Here is a 12021-nt window from a genome sequence, read left to right as displayed (position 1 = left end):
GAAAATCACAGTGGCATCACCTAATTTGAAGAAACTAATATCTTATGACTCAGCAATTCCATATCTACAAATGAACCCAAGAGAAGCATACTCTGTGTGCACCAGGCAACATGTACAAAAGCATATGATCAAAATTAGAAGTATTCAGAAAACCCATCAACAATAGAATACATTAGAGTATAATCATACAATAGTATTCTAGCAACAATAAAAATGAACCACAGACTAACACAGAAGAATCTAACAACTATAACATTGAGGGGGGTGGGGGGAGGGGGACCAGATCACAAGAGAATACATAGAATATCTTTCAATTAATATAAAGTTCAAAAAAAGAATTAAACCATATTATTTAGAAATATGTACATAGGTAGTAAAACTATAAAGAAAGGCAAGGAAATGGTTACTATAAAAGTCAGCATAATATCTCTGGGGTAAAAAGGGGAATGAGGGAATGTGGTTGTGAAGGGATAAGGGATATTGGTACTTTGGGGAATACCAAAAGTATCTGTATCTTCCTGTCTTCCCTCCCCCGTCTCTCCAGACACACACAAGCACACACACATAGGGAGAAACGTTTTTAAAAATACACTGACGTTCAAAGCCCCTCCCAGACCAATTAAATCAGCTTTTCTGGAGTGGGGCCCAAGCATCAATCTTTTTTTTTTTTAATTTTGAGTATTTATTATTTTTGTTTTACATTTAACATATTTAATTGTAAGCTTATATAATTTAATTTTTTTCCCTGCAATTTTATTGAGATATATTAACATACCCTACAATCATCCATGGTATACAATCAATTGTTCACTATATCATCATACAGTTGTGCATTCATCACCACAATCAGCCCTTGAATACATTCATTACTCCAAATAAAAATAAGAATAAAAATTAAAAGTAAAAAAAGAACACCCAAAATATCCCATACCCCCCATCCCCTCCCATTATTCATTTACATTTTTTCCCCATTTTTCTACTCATCTGTCCATACACTGGATATAAGGAAGTGTGAGCCACAAGGTTTTCACAATCACACAGTCACACCATATAAGCTAGTTATACAATCGTCTTCAAGAATCAAGCCAAGCATCAATCTTTTGTAAAGCTCCCCAAGTGACTCTAAAGCAAAGCCAAGTTTGAGATCTGCTACTTTAAATAAATAAGGAGGTAACAAAATACATATCCATGTCTTCCCAAAATATCTGTTTCCTAAAAAATTTTCTAAAAAATTTCACCAGCAAAACACAACAGAGATGTTTTCTGTGATATTTACAAGTTATTTTTAATCCACAATACTTACCACTGAGCCAGAATATTGTCTTACACATTTAGCAAAATATTAAAGCTAAACATGATGGGTATAATAATCTAGAAGCAAATGATATTTTTAAACAGAAGTTAATTCAGAAGTACTTCTAATTTGTAGGGTCTAATAATATCTCATATCTCCTGAATCAAGCCATTAAAATGTATTCAACACAATAAATTTTTGGAATCTAAAATATATTTTTAAAATTCACATAACTCCAATTTATTAAAATAAGTTCTACTCTGATTTCCAAAGCTGCACACAGATTTGTGGAGGATCTCAGTTTTTCACATCTAAGTCATTTGATACACAAATTTGGATCAAACCACTACCACATGCCAGGCCCTAAGGACACAAGATAGCCATTGTCTGAATTCAAAAAGCACACAGCCAGCCCACTTTTGTTTGGGAATAAAATCAACAGATGAACCACAGCTCTAGGCTTCAACCCAGAGAGTGTGAATAGAAATAAGAAAACTATCTCACCTACAAGGAAACTGCTCTGCAGGTTAAGTTAATTCAACCTGCCTGATTAATGTATCACAATTAGAAAATTCATAGATGTTTATAAAATATCAAAAATGGGGAGCACAAAGTAAAAAGAATTATAAAAGAGAAAGTATTACCAAAATGTACATGAATAGCAGAAGGGAGAATCTGGCATGGACATCACACACAATCTCTGATATTCTTTCAAGATTCTCAATGGGAATTGGGGGGAGGGCCCTGTCTATGGCACCGTCCATTCAGGTATCAATTCAGGGCCCAGGCATGTGGATAAACACATCAGCCTTCCAGAGGGGGAGTCTAGGGTGGGAAATGTGAATATCAACATTCGTAAGAAAGATAAGGAAACAGGACAACCCACAGAGCACATTACCAACATGGCAAGTATGGTTGAATCATAAAACCAAAAGGTAGCAGGAGTAAAAGAGCATAATGGCAGGTTTTAGCTCCTGAAGACTTCTAATTCTGCATCAGATGCATTTGAGACACTCAGATTACAACAGCCCCTGACAGAAAATAATCTGGGAAACACATACATACCACACACCCACATATCACACACACATATAAACACAACCATTCCAGATAATTCACATGGTGATGTTTAATTATTGCAATGTACTTTATGGATTTTTGTGTCTTATATAAGCTGGTTATACTTTATTTTACCAGTTGGAACCAGTGTAAAATCAGTTGAAGCACTAAGAAGTCTTTATCAGAACTCAAAGATGGCATTCTAACTTGGGCTTTCGCATTGTGCAGCCATTTTCAGACGGAATTGTACGGTGTGGGTATCACTGTAAGATATTAAGAATCTAGACACAGTAAGAATATGATATTGATATATATTAAGACAATGGGAATTAGACTAAAAGCTCAAAAGATCTGGATTTGAACTGTAGCTTTAGGAAAACTACTTAATTCTCAAGTTTCAAGAAGTTGCTTGAGCTCTAAAAGGGAAGTGATATCTGTCCATTCTACTATCCGGTATTGTCAGGGGGCTGTAATGAAAGTAACATATGGAGCAGGACGCTTGAGAACTAGGAAAGTCAGTTGGGGAGGAGTGGAGGGGACTTATCGGTCATGCACATTTGCCTGATCTTTTTAATACAAAAATACAATAAACTGTCACTAAATAGATATGTGGTATGTTTGAAAACAGCTTTCATCCAGTTACAATTTAAAAGCATAATTTAAGGGATCTAGCCGCCTGCGTACAAGGCAGTGTAATTGCATCAGTGTAAGACACCAGATGATGTGCAATTAAAACAAATGTGCTGCAGCCCCGTGCCTCGGGCAGCAGGCAGTCATTAGGTGCCATAAGAGCAGCAATTAGGCCATATTCCCTTTCCAGTCCTGTGCGATAGCTTTTTCTTTTGTTTGTTGATATTTTGTCAAGGCTATGATTCACCATTCATTCATTCAGCAGATATTTGCAGACAGCCTCCTCTATGCCGGGCACTGTTCTGCTCTTCCCTCACACCTCAGACCAGCTGGGATTCTCAGGCACCCTCCCAACTGACCTTCCAGGGACCCTGTTCTGTTTAGAAGACAAATACCTTGCAGCCTAATTCTATTATTGACAAGCAGAAAAAGGGTGGACTCAGCAAGTCGTGGAGACGGCCTTTTGAAGTCTGCACTGGAGTATGAATTCAAGCACAACCAGGAAACTGGCCGCTCAACTGCAGCCTGGCAGGACCCACTCGCTGCCCTTGAACTGGAAGCCAGAGCCCTATGTCCAAAGTCCCAGACTGAAAGATAATAAACTCTGTGGGCAGGAGCTTCAGCCTCAATGGGGGATCTCAGTCCCTCCTTGAGCTTCAGGGTCACAATCAGCAAAGGATGAGTAAAAAGAGTAGAAGAGAATGGTAAATGGGATGAACAAAACAGGAAATTAGTGTATAAGCTTGTGAGGTACAGCCTACCTGGGCAGGGGGAAGGAAAGGCGGAAAAGTTAAACAGAAATCTAGAGGGGCAGCTATTATGCATGAATATACACAAAGAAACGAACTAATACAACCATGTTTATTTCTTTCTCACCAGGTGACAGGGACGATGATAAGGACTTTACATTCCTTATTTCTACAGAGCTAACATTTATTAACTACTTTTCATGCATTATCTTCTTTAATCCTGACCCAATCATGTAATTGCCCAAGCTCACTCAGCTAGTAAAAGGGGCAGCAAGAAGTTAAACCCAGAGTTTTCTGTCTCCAAAACAATTTCTTCACCATCACACCTTCCACTATGCAGTGATATATCTGATGTACTTGTGGTTCTAGTTTGCTAATGCTGCCCATTATGCAAAATACCAGTAATGGATTGGCTTTCATAAAGGCAGTTTATTTGGTTACCAAGTTATAGTCATAAGGCCATAAAGTGTCCAAGGTAACACATCAACAATCGGGTACCTTCATGGAGGATGGCCAACGGTGTCCAGAAAATCTCTGTTAGCTGGGAAAGCACGGGGCTGGCGTCTGCTCCAGAGTTCTGGTTTCAAAATGGCTTTCTCCCAGGACATTCTTCTCTAGGCTGCAGCTCCTCAAAATGTCACTCTTAGTTGCTCTTGGGGTGTTTGTCCTCTCTTTGCTTCTCCGGAGCAAAAGTCTGCTTTCAAAGGCCATCTCCAAAATGTCTCTGTAAGCTGAAGCTACTCTCTGAGCTCCTGTGAGTTCTTCAAAGCATCCCTCTTGGCTGCAGCAAGCTCACTCCTTCTGTCAGAGCTTATATAGTGCGCCAGTTAACTAATCAAGGCCCACGCTGAATGGGCAGAACCACACCTCCATGGAAATTATCTAATCAGAGTTATCACCTACAGTTGGGTGGGTCACATCTCCATGGAAACACTCAATTAAAGACTTACAATCTAATCAACACTAATGTCTGCCCCCACAAGATTACATCAAAGAACATGGCATTTGGGGGGACATAATACATCCAAACCAGCACACTTGTCAAGGAAAAATATATTAAAACCAAAGACAGAAAAATCAAGACTATAAGAATTAATAAGTTTTGAGATGAAATATAGGAGAACCCTGACTATAAGAGTTTGGGGCTGCTATTTCGTTTTTGTTTTAATCAGCGATTGATTCATGTAATACTATACTTGCGTCTCCTTCTATAGATCGCAGATGAGAAGACAGGAGTTATGGAGAAAATTAGTACTAGGATAAAAAGCTCAAAAGTGATCAAAAAGGGGGAGGGGAGTATAGGTAAAAGAAGACACAAAACCAAGAAGAGGGTGGCAGAAAAGATAGAGTCTGAATAAATAATAAATTGAGAGTGAGAGAAAGCCAAGCAGAAAGAAACTGAGCCACACCATCCTGGGGTGCTCACACCCCTTGCTCAGAACTGGCCTCCGGGTGTCGCCCTGGGGTCACCTCACACACACACACACACTCTCAATACAAACATGCGAAATAAACGCTGCTACAGAGAAGGTACAGAGAAGGGAAACCGGATATGTGGGAGCCGCTGTTAACTCAACCCTAAGGTAGGACTGCAGAAAATGTGGGGGTATTTCAACTTAGCTTCATGCCCACACCAAGGCCCATATTTCAGGAGTTAAGACAGGTCTTGCAAACTTCACTGGGGCCAAAGAAAGGGGGCCCTTGAACAGGACACAGGACAATTCATCGGCCTAAGAACACACCCTGCCCCACCTGCCTCCCCAGGCTTCCCCTCTCCCTCCTTCCTTCAACCACCAGCCTTTGACCTCCAAGCATCGTAGTTTTAAAATTGGCGTGTTTGTTTCCCAATAAGCTAATGCAAAGACAGCTGTGGTATTCAAATCCTGTTCAAGAAATCTATGAAAACAGCAAAATTTTAATATTTTCCCTCAAGACAAGTCTTGAGTGGATCCTTGGCTACTGCCTTTTTCAAATTTAATTCTAGTCACCTGTGTGCAATCAAAAACCTGCCATGTGCATCCTGCAATGCTTGAAAGGGCTGTCAGGGGCAAACTCCAAAACCTTCCATGATCCTGAATCCTCTGGGAAGCAGATTAGCCGGAAGGGGTTGGGGGTGGTGGTGGTGGAATTTCTTCAATAAGAGTTTCCAGAAGTAAACATCAAACTGAAAAATAAGTTCAAATGATTTTGTGGGGTGGGGGAGTCCATTTCATTAAGTGGTCACTTCTCTATCATAAATACTTTACTGCAGAAAACCTGTTCCTTAAAAATTAAAAGCTAAAAACCAGGGATGGAAGATAGAGAAAACATTTTAAAATTAAGGATTTAAAACTTCACAAATGATATACTTGTGCATGGATAAGTATTTTGAAACAATTTTACCAATTATAACAGTTTACCAGAGGACCTATTCTAAAGAACCATTCTCTCCACCACTGGTTGTCATCCAGTGTGTTACCTTAGTACCTAAAGGACTATAATACTAGCTTAAAATGTCAGTAAAAAAGGTGGGGAGATGTTTGTCCCACTAGATACTATCAAGAAGCAACAGAAGGCTAGAAAGCAATACTAAGTGTATATAACTGCTTGAAAAATGTCAAGATTTCCAAGAGAAACATAGAAAATCCCAGAATCCGTCTTTACCCATAATGCATTACTTTCAAAACACTTCGAAACTTAAAAAAATATAAATAAAAACTGGAAGCTTGTGTTCTGCAATCCGTTCTTTATGGGTTTCCTACCCACTGGTGTCACAGCTGATGTTATTTCAAACTTGCTGTCCAGTACAAAGCTTTGGGGCAGAACAACAAAGCTGACATTTCACATAGTCTGTGAGCCAGCAAGCAAGTCTTATAATTCAACATGCCATCCCCTGGTCAATAAGACTTGGAACACAGTTAAGTCGGAACCAATCAACGGTGCTGTGTTCCTGAGCCCTGATCTATTTTCTTTCTCATTTCCACAGCCAGCAGACTGTATTCAAGGATAAAAACACCAGCCAAGTTCCATCTAGAGTGTTAAACAAATCTCGCTTCTTACTGGTTACAGATCTCTTTCCTCTATTCAGAGAAAGATAAACAGATATTTTCCTCTGTCAAACATTGCTGGGCCACACATGCCCTTCTCTTGTTGCCTGGATAGAAGGCAATGGTTCCGGGTATGTGTTTGAAGCAAGATGTAGATGTCACAGAAAATTGGCAATTCCTGAGTCTTTGGTAATGAACTGTTAATTCTCACTTAATGGCCTTCCCTGCAGATAAGAAGCAATATTGAAAAGGCTCTTTAAACTCTTTATGTAAACACTAAACAATCAAGATACATTTTAACAGTTGCTCAATAACCCCCTTTTCTTACAAACTTGCTTCCAAAGTCCTTCCGCCCCTTGCATTTCTTTACCATTTTTCTCTTTCATTCCCTTCAAAGGCACTTACAAAGCCCTTATTAACAAAGCAAAGCATCATGCTATCGACCCTTCTTAGTAACAGCAGTGTCACATTACCTATATATTAAACTTGTAGTCCATGACAAGGTTTTCTACTTTTAATTCACTATTCTCAACCTCATATTACGCTGTGATTTGTTTTTGTACAAACACACTTACATGGACTTGCCCTGGCTGCATTTATTCTGCAACTAATAAATCGTTGCTCTAATTCCTGGATTCAAGTTTAAAACTATTGTCGTTGTTATAACTCGGCTGGTGTAATGTGCCAGTTAAGGAGCATACTCTTAATCTGATCTTTGGAATCAATAATTAAAATATTAAATTCTCTGAGCCACCCTTAGGGGGTCCTACCACTTCCACCAAATGCTCCCTTCTCTGAGGACAGCTCTCCAACTAACCATATATCCACAGAATGAGAAGCTTTGAAGAAACTTAAATACACTGGATGTGTTTAACTTTAAGCTCAGGACAGCTCTGCAGAAAAGTTACCAAAGCTCAACTGGCTTACCACAAAAACTTTCACTAATAGAATCAACTAGAAGAGCAGGAGGAAAGTTTAACTCTTCAAACTTGATAAAGTAATCCAATGGATAAAACTTATCAACAACTTTCAGTATTTCTGCTCTACAGTTTCATGGCATCACCTTTACAAAACCAGGTTTTATGTTTTTATGGTTGATATAACAAAGAATCCCACTTCTCCCATAGCAAACAAAACTTCTGCCTATGAGGAGATCTTTGAACATATGAACTACTTTTACCTAGAGCGCTGCAGAAAAGTTCAAATTCATTTTTCAACATAATGGGAATTTATTTTAGCAAAAGGTATCCTGAATCTGCCAAATCATTATACGCTGGTTTATAACTGTAAATATATGGGAGAAATGGCACCACAAGTCCTCTGAGATGGCATCCGTAGTCCTCTTGTGTTCTTTACTCAAAAGGTAGCCTCACAATTGGTGGTAGCGGGTTTGGTGCTTGCCAGCCATGTCAAGTTTCTGGGAACACATGTGAAGTATCTTGGATGAGCCAGAAAGAAAGACTCATCAAAAGCCATGCAAGCATTAGCAGAATAAAACATTAGGATATTTTATCCTGGTTAATAAGGACACAATGATGTCAGTCTCTGGAGAAAAGAGTTCTGCCCAAGAAACAAACAAACAAATAAAAACTCTGAGCAAAACAAAATAAAAAGATAAATGAACTGTCAAATTTTATTGGTTAATTATTATATTACTATTCAAAAGCTTTACTGAAAATAAGAGGTTCTGAGATCCTGCAAAAGCTTCTATCGTGAAAGCTATTTTGCAAAAGGAATGGGTTTAGTTCTATGAAATAGAAATTCAATTTTATTTGTGGCACAAAATTAAATAAAGACCCAGGATATTTCCTTTCTTACAAAACATAACGAAGTTGCATTTTGAATAATGATGGGTAAAATACAGGGCTAAGAGAAGACTGTTTTTCGTTTGAAGACACAACCCTCCACTCAGACTCTGGCCCTTTTCCAGGATCACAGGCCTTCCTGATAACTCTCAGCAATGGAAAAGGGTAATAAAATGAGTGGTCTATGATAAAATGCAAGAAAATACAGCCATGTTTCACAGTAAGGCTGCAGTCAGACTCCTGCAAGACAAAATCACCACAAAAATCAATTAACACTCATTCAGCAATATCCACTTACACTCAAAGAAAGCATAGATGGACACAAAGTATTTTTAATAAGAAAAAAATAGTAAAGCTTTTAAATAGTTATTAGCTAAACATTAATAGAAATAATTCCTAAGAAAGAAACTGCTTTATGATGCCACTACAATTAATGCATTGTAACCCCTAGCGCGTCCCTTACCTCCATTCACTTCTACTGTCATGATAATTTATCTACCTCAAAGACAAGCAACACTAATAAAATATGTACATTAGGAAAAGATGTTGAACACTTAAGAAATTCTAAACTGCTTAGATTAAAACTCTATATTAGCACAGGACAAATCCAGAATAGTTCAAAATTAGCGGAATCCCACCAAATGGATTTGAAGAGACAATGAGTCAAAACACATCCTCTAAAATATATGCGCATTGTAAAAATCTAATATCAGATGATTTTTACCAACTGTACATGTGTATTCAAATGAAGAAATTATTAATTTATGCCCAATCACTTGGCTTAATTTATACAATAAAAACTCCAGTATCCAATATAATCACTAAAGTAAAAAATTAAAATTGACACAGAGGAATTTGTGTTTGAATTTATTAGTCTAAATGCCTGCTTTGTTTAAAAAAAAAAAAACTGGAATTCTGACAAAAGAATCCTAATAAATTCAACTGTTAATTCCTACCAATTTAAAATGGGCCATTATTCATAAATAGGCAATAACATACATACATAACAGAACTGAGGATATGAAAAGGCTGGTACAGAGATTTAAACACATTGTGGACTAAATCAAATCCCCTAAGACAGTCATCAATCTTACGATAAAAATAGCTTAAAGCACAGGTGTCAACTCTGTCCCCTCACAATGACATGGAGAAGTTCCACCGCAGGTCTAGCCTGTAGGCAATGTTATCATAAACCATTCCTAGAGAAAGTGTAGGAAAGTTCCCAGAAATTGTCAAGGAATTGTTTACAATATCAGGGTTTTATCCTTTGCCTCTAGGTTCACTCATCCAAACCAAGTGTAATTTGTTTTCCACATATCTATATACAAATACATAAAATACACTCTTTAAATATGGAAATTCATTCACACACACATATACAAGTCAACTTTTGATGAGAACTTAGTATTTTTATGCACTGTTCTAAAAGCTTCACATAATGATTAAGTTAATCATCACAGCAAACCAATGAGGTAAATACTATTATGTCTTCTCATTTTAGAAATTAAAAATTTGTAGCACCAGAACTAACATAATTTGTGTCCAGGTTGCACCAGAAAGAGGGAAGACTGGATGTAAACATGGGTTCCAAAGCATTTACATTTAATGACTATGACATTGGAATTGTTCTCCCAAAGAATACAACATCCCACCATGAAAAGGAACCACTCCAGTTTTTCTCCCATGAAAAAGCATATATAAATACTGGCAGAGGGGTCAGAAATGACCTCTTGGTGACATAAGTCTACCTGTTAAGAGGATATGGATACACCAAAAGTCATAACAGGGACTTGGTAAACAAGAAGGCATCTGCAAATGGCAATGAAAATGGCAATAAGAAGACTACTGGCAATTTTATGTTTAGCACAGTGGTCTCCAAACTATCAGCAAAAGTAATTCTGAGTACATATTCCCAGTATATAAATCGTATGCATGTACTGTTGTCAATCAACAGACTAAATACTAGGAAATCTTAATTGATTTCTAATTTTTAATGAAAAATACATACAAATAGAAGGCCTGGCATAGCACATGGGGAACAGAAATTCCATTTTGGAGCCCCTGATTTAAGTTATTCATGTGCAATTATGAACTTCCATAGTCTTCAACAATTTGTAATTTTGCAGAGGCCCTCACTGAACTACTTGAACACCAGGCTACTGCATGGCGTGAGTTGCTGGGTTAAGAAATGAGTGTTGGGACTGACATGCATCTGTCTCTCTATCAGGCTTTGATGTTTTTTACTCATGGGCTTGAGTAACTGGTGAGAAATTATAAGTTTTGTGTCTTCATCAAAAAGGGTTTCTCCCTACAAAAAATAAAAAACCACCCTCCAATATCATTGTTAGAAAATTTTTTAAGAAAAGAAATTTCTCAGCCAGAAAATATATAATATATAGTTATGGATAATATATGGAAGAATTGTAACAGCAATTTGTGAGGATCTGCAACTCCTTGAAGGTCGCAGGATATACTATTCATTCATCCAACCAATATTCCCTGTGCACCCACTACATGCCAGGCCCTTTGCTAGGCCCTAGAGGGTAATGGGAAGCAGAACAGACCCCACTTGCAGTCTCAGGGAGCCCATCCCTTCACATGTATCAATCAGCTACCACGCAGCCAAGTGCAGATCAGCACTGGACTAGGCTTATAACTTGTCTTATCTGAGGCCTTAAGAAATAAGATACATCCTTAAGTATAACCCTAATTGAAGGAAAGAGATGGAGAGCTTCCCTGAAGGTGGCTTACAGTCCTATAATTCTGCTTACAAAAATCATGATGGTGTCTGTGTGCCTCTACCTAGATTAATGCATTTAATCTTACCCATTATCAGATTTAAGCCAATCTGTAACCTGTAACCAGAATTTATGAATTTATGAGGAAGCAGAAACTCTTCAAAAACAGCACCATCCAACCACAAAGTCAATGACATGGGATTAATATAGAAAACCAGCAGGAGCACAAGGATATATGTTGTGTTCAGTGAAATACAGAACAACATCTCTGTAATCCCTGTGAAATTAAATAATTTGTAATCATTATCAGAAGCATCTACTGAACAGTTTACCCTTATGCTTTATATGGGCCTATATACAATATTATATGTCTGTTCACACACAGATTCCAAATGCTTTTTATTAATAGTGTCTTTTATAAGCAGGGAACATCTGGAGACAAGTTAATACAAATATAATATGAATGCTCTCAGTGACAATGACATTTTTAATGGTCTAAACACATGATACAATGATTGCAATTTCATCAAGGTGACATTCCTTCTAAATGTTTCACAACGTTGGCTGCATGTTCTTCCTTGTCCAACAACTACCTATTTGGAAGCAGGACAGCAATGTCCCCTTCTCAGAGCAAAAAGAAACTTGCCAAGGGAAATCGAGCCATAGCCCAAAACAGCTGGCCCAAGAGCCTGCCACAAAGAAAGAATCTTTCCCCTTCAG

The 12021-nt window shown here is 37.9% G+C and overlaps 1 protein-coding gene across 3 annotated transcripts in view; it reads right to left on the bottom strand.

Annotated features, from left to right (window-relative positions):
* The window catches only part of ARHGEF28 (Rho guanine nucleotide exchange factor 28), a 305822-nt gene that overhangs the window by 166238 nt on the left and 127563 nt on the right, over nt 1-12021 (bottom strand). The window lies entirely within an intron of this gene.

The sequence above is a fragment of the Choloepus didactylus genome, chromosome 13 (genome assembly GCF_015220235.1).
Source record: "Choloepus didactylus isolate mChoDid1 chromosome 13, mChoDid1.pri, whole genome shotgun sequence".
NCBI classification, from domain to species: Eukaryota; Metazoa; Chordata; class Mammalia; order Pilosa; family Megalonychidae; genus Choloepus; species Choloepus didactylus.
This window is presented reverse-complemented; position numbering and strand designations above follow the sequence as displayed.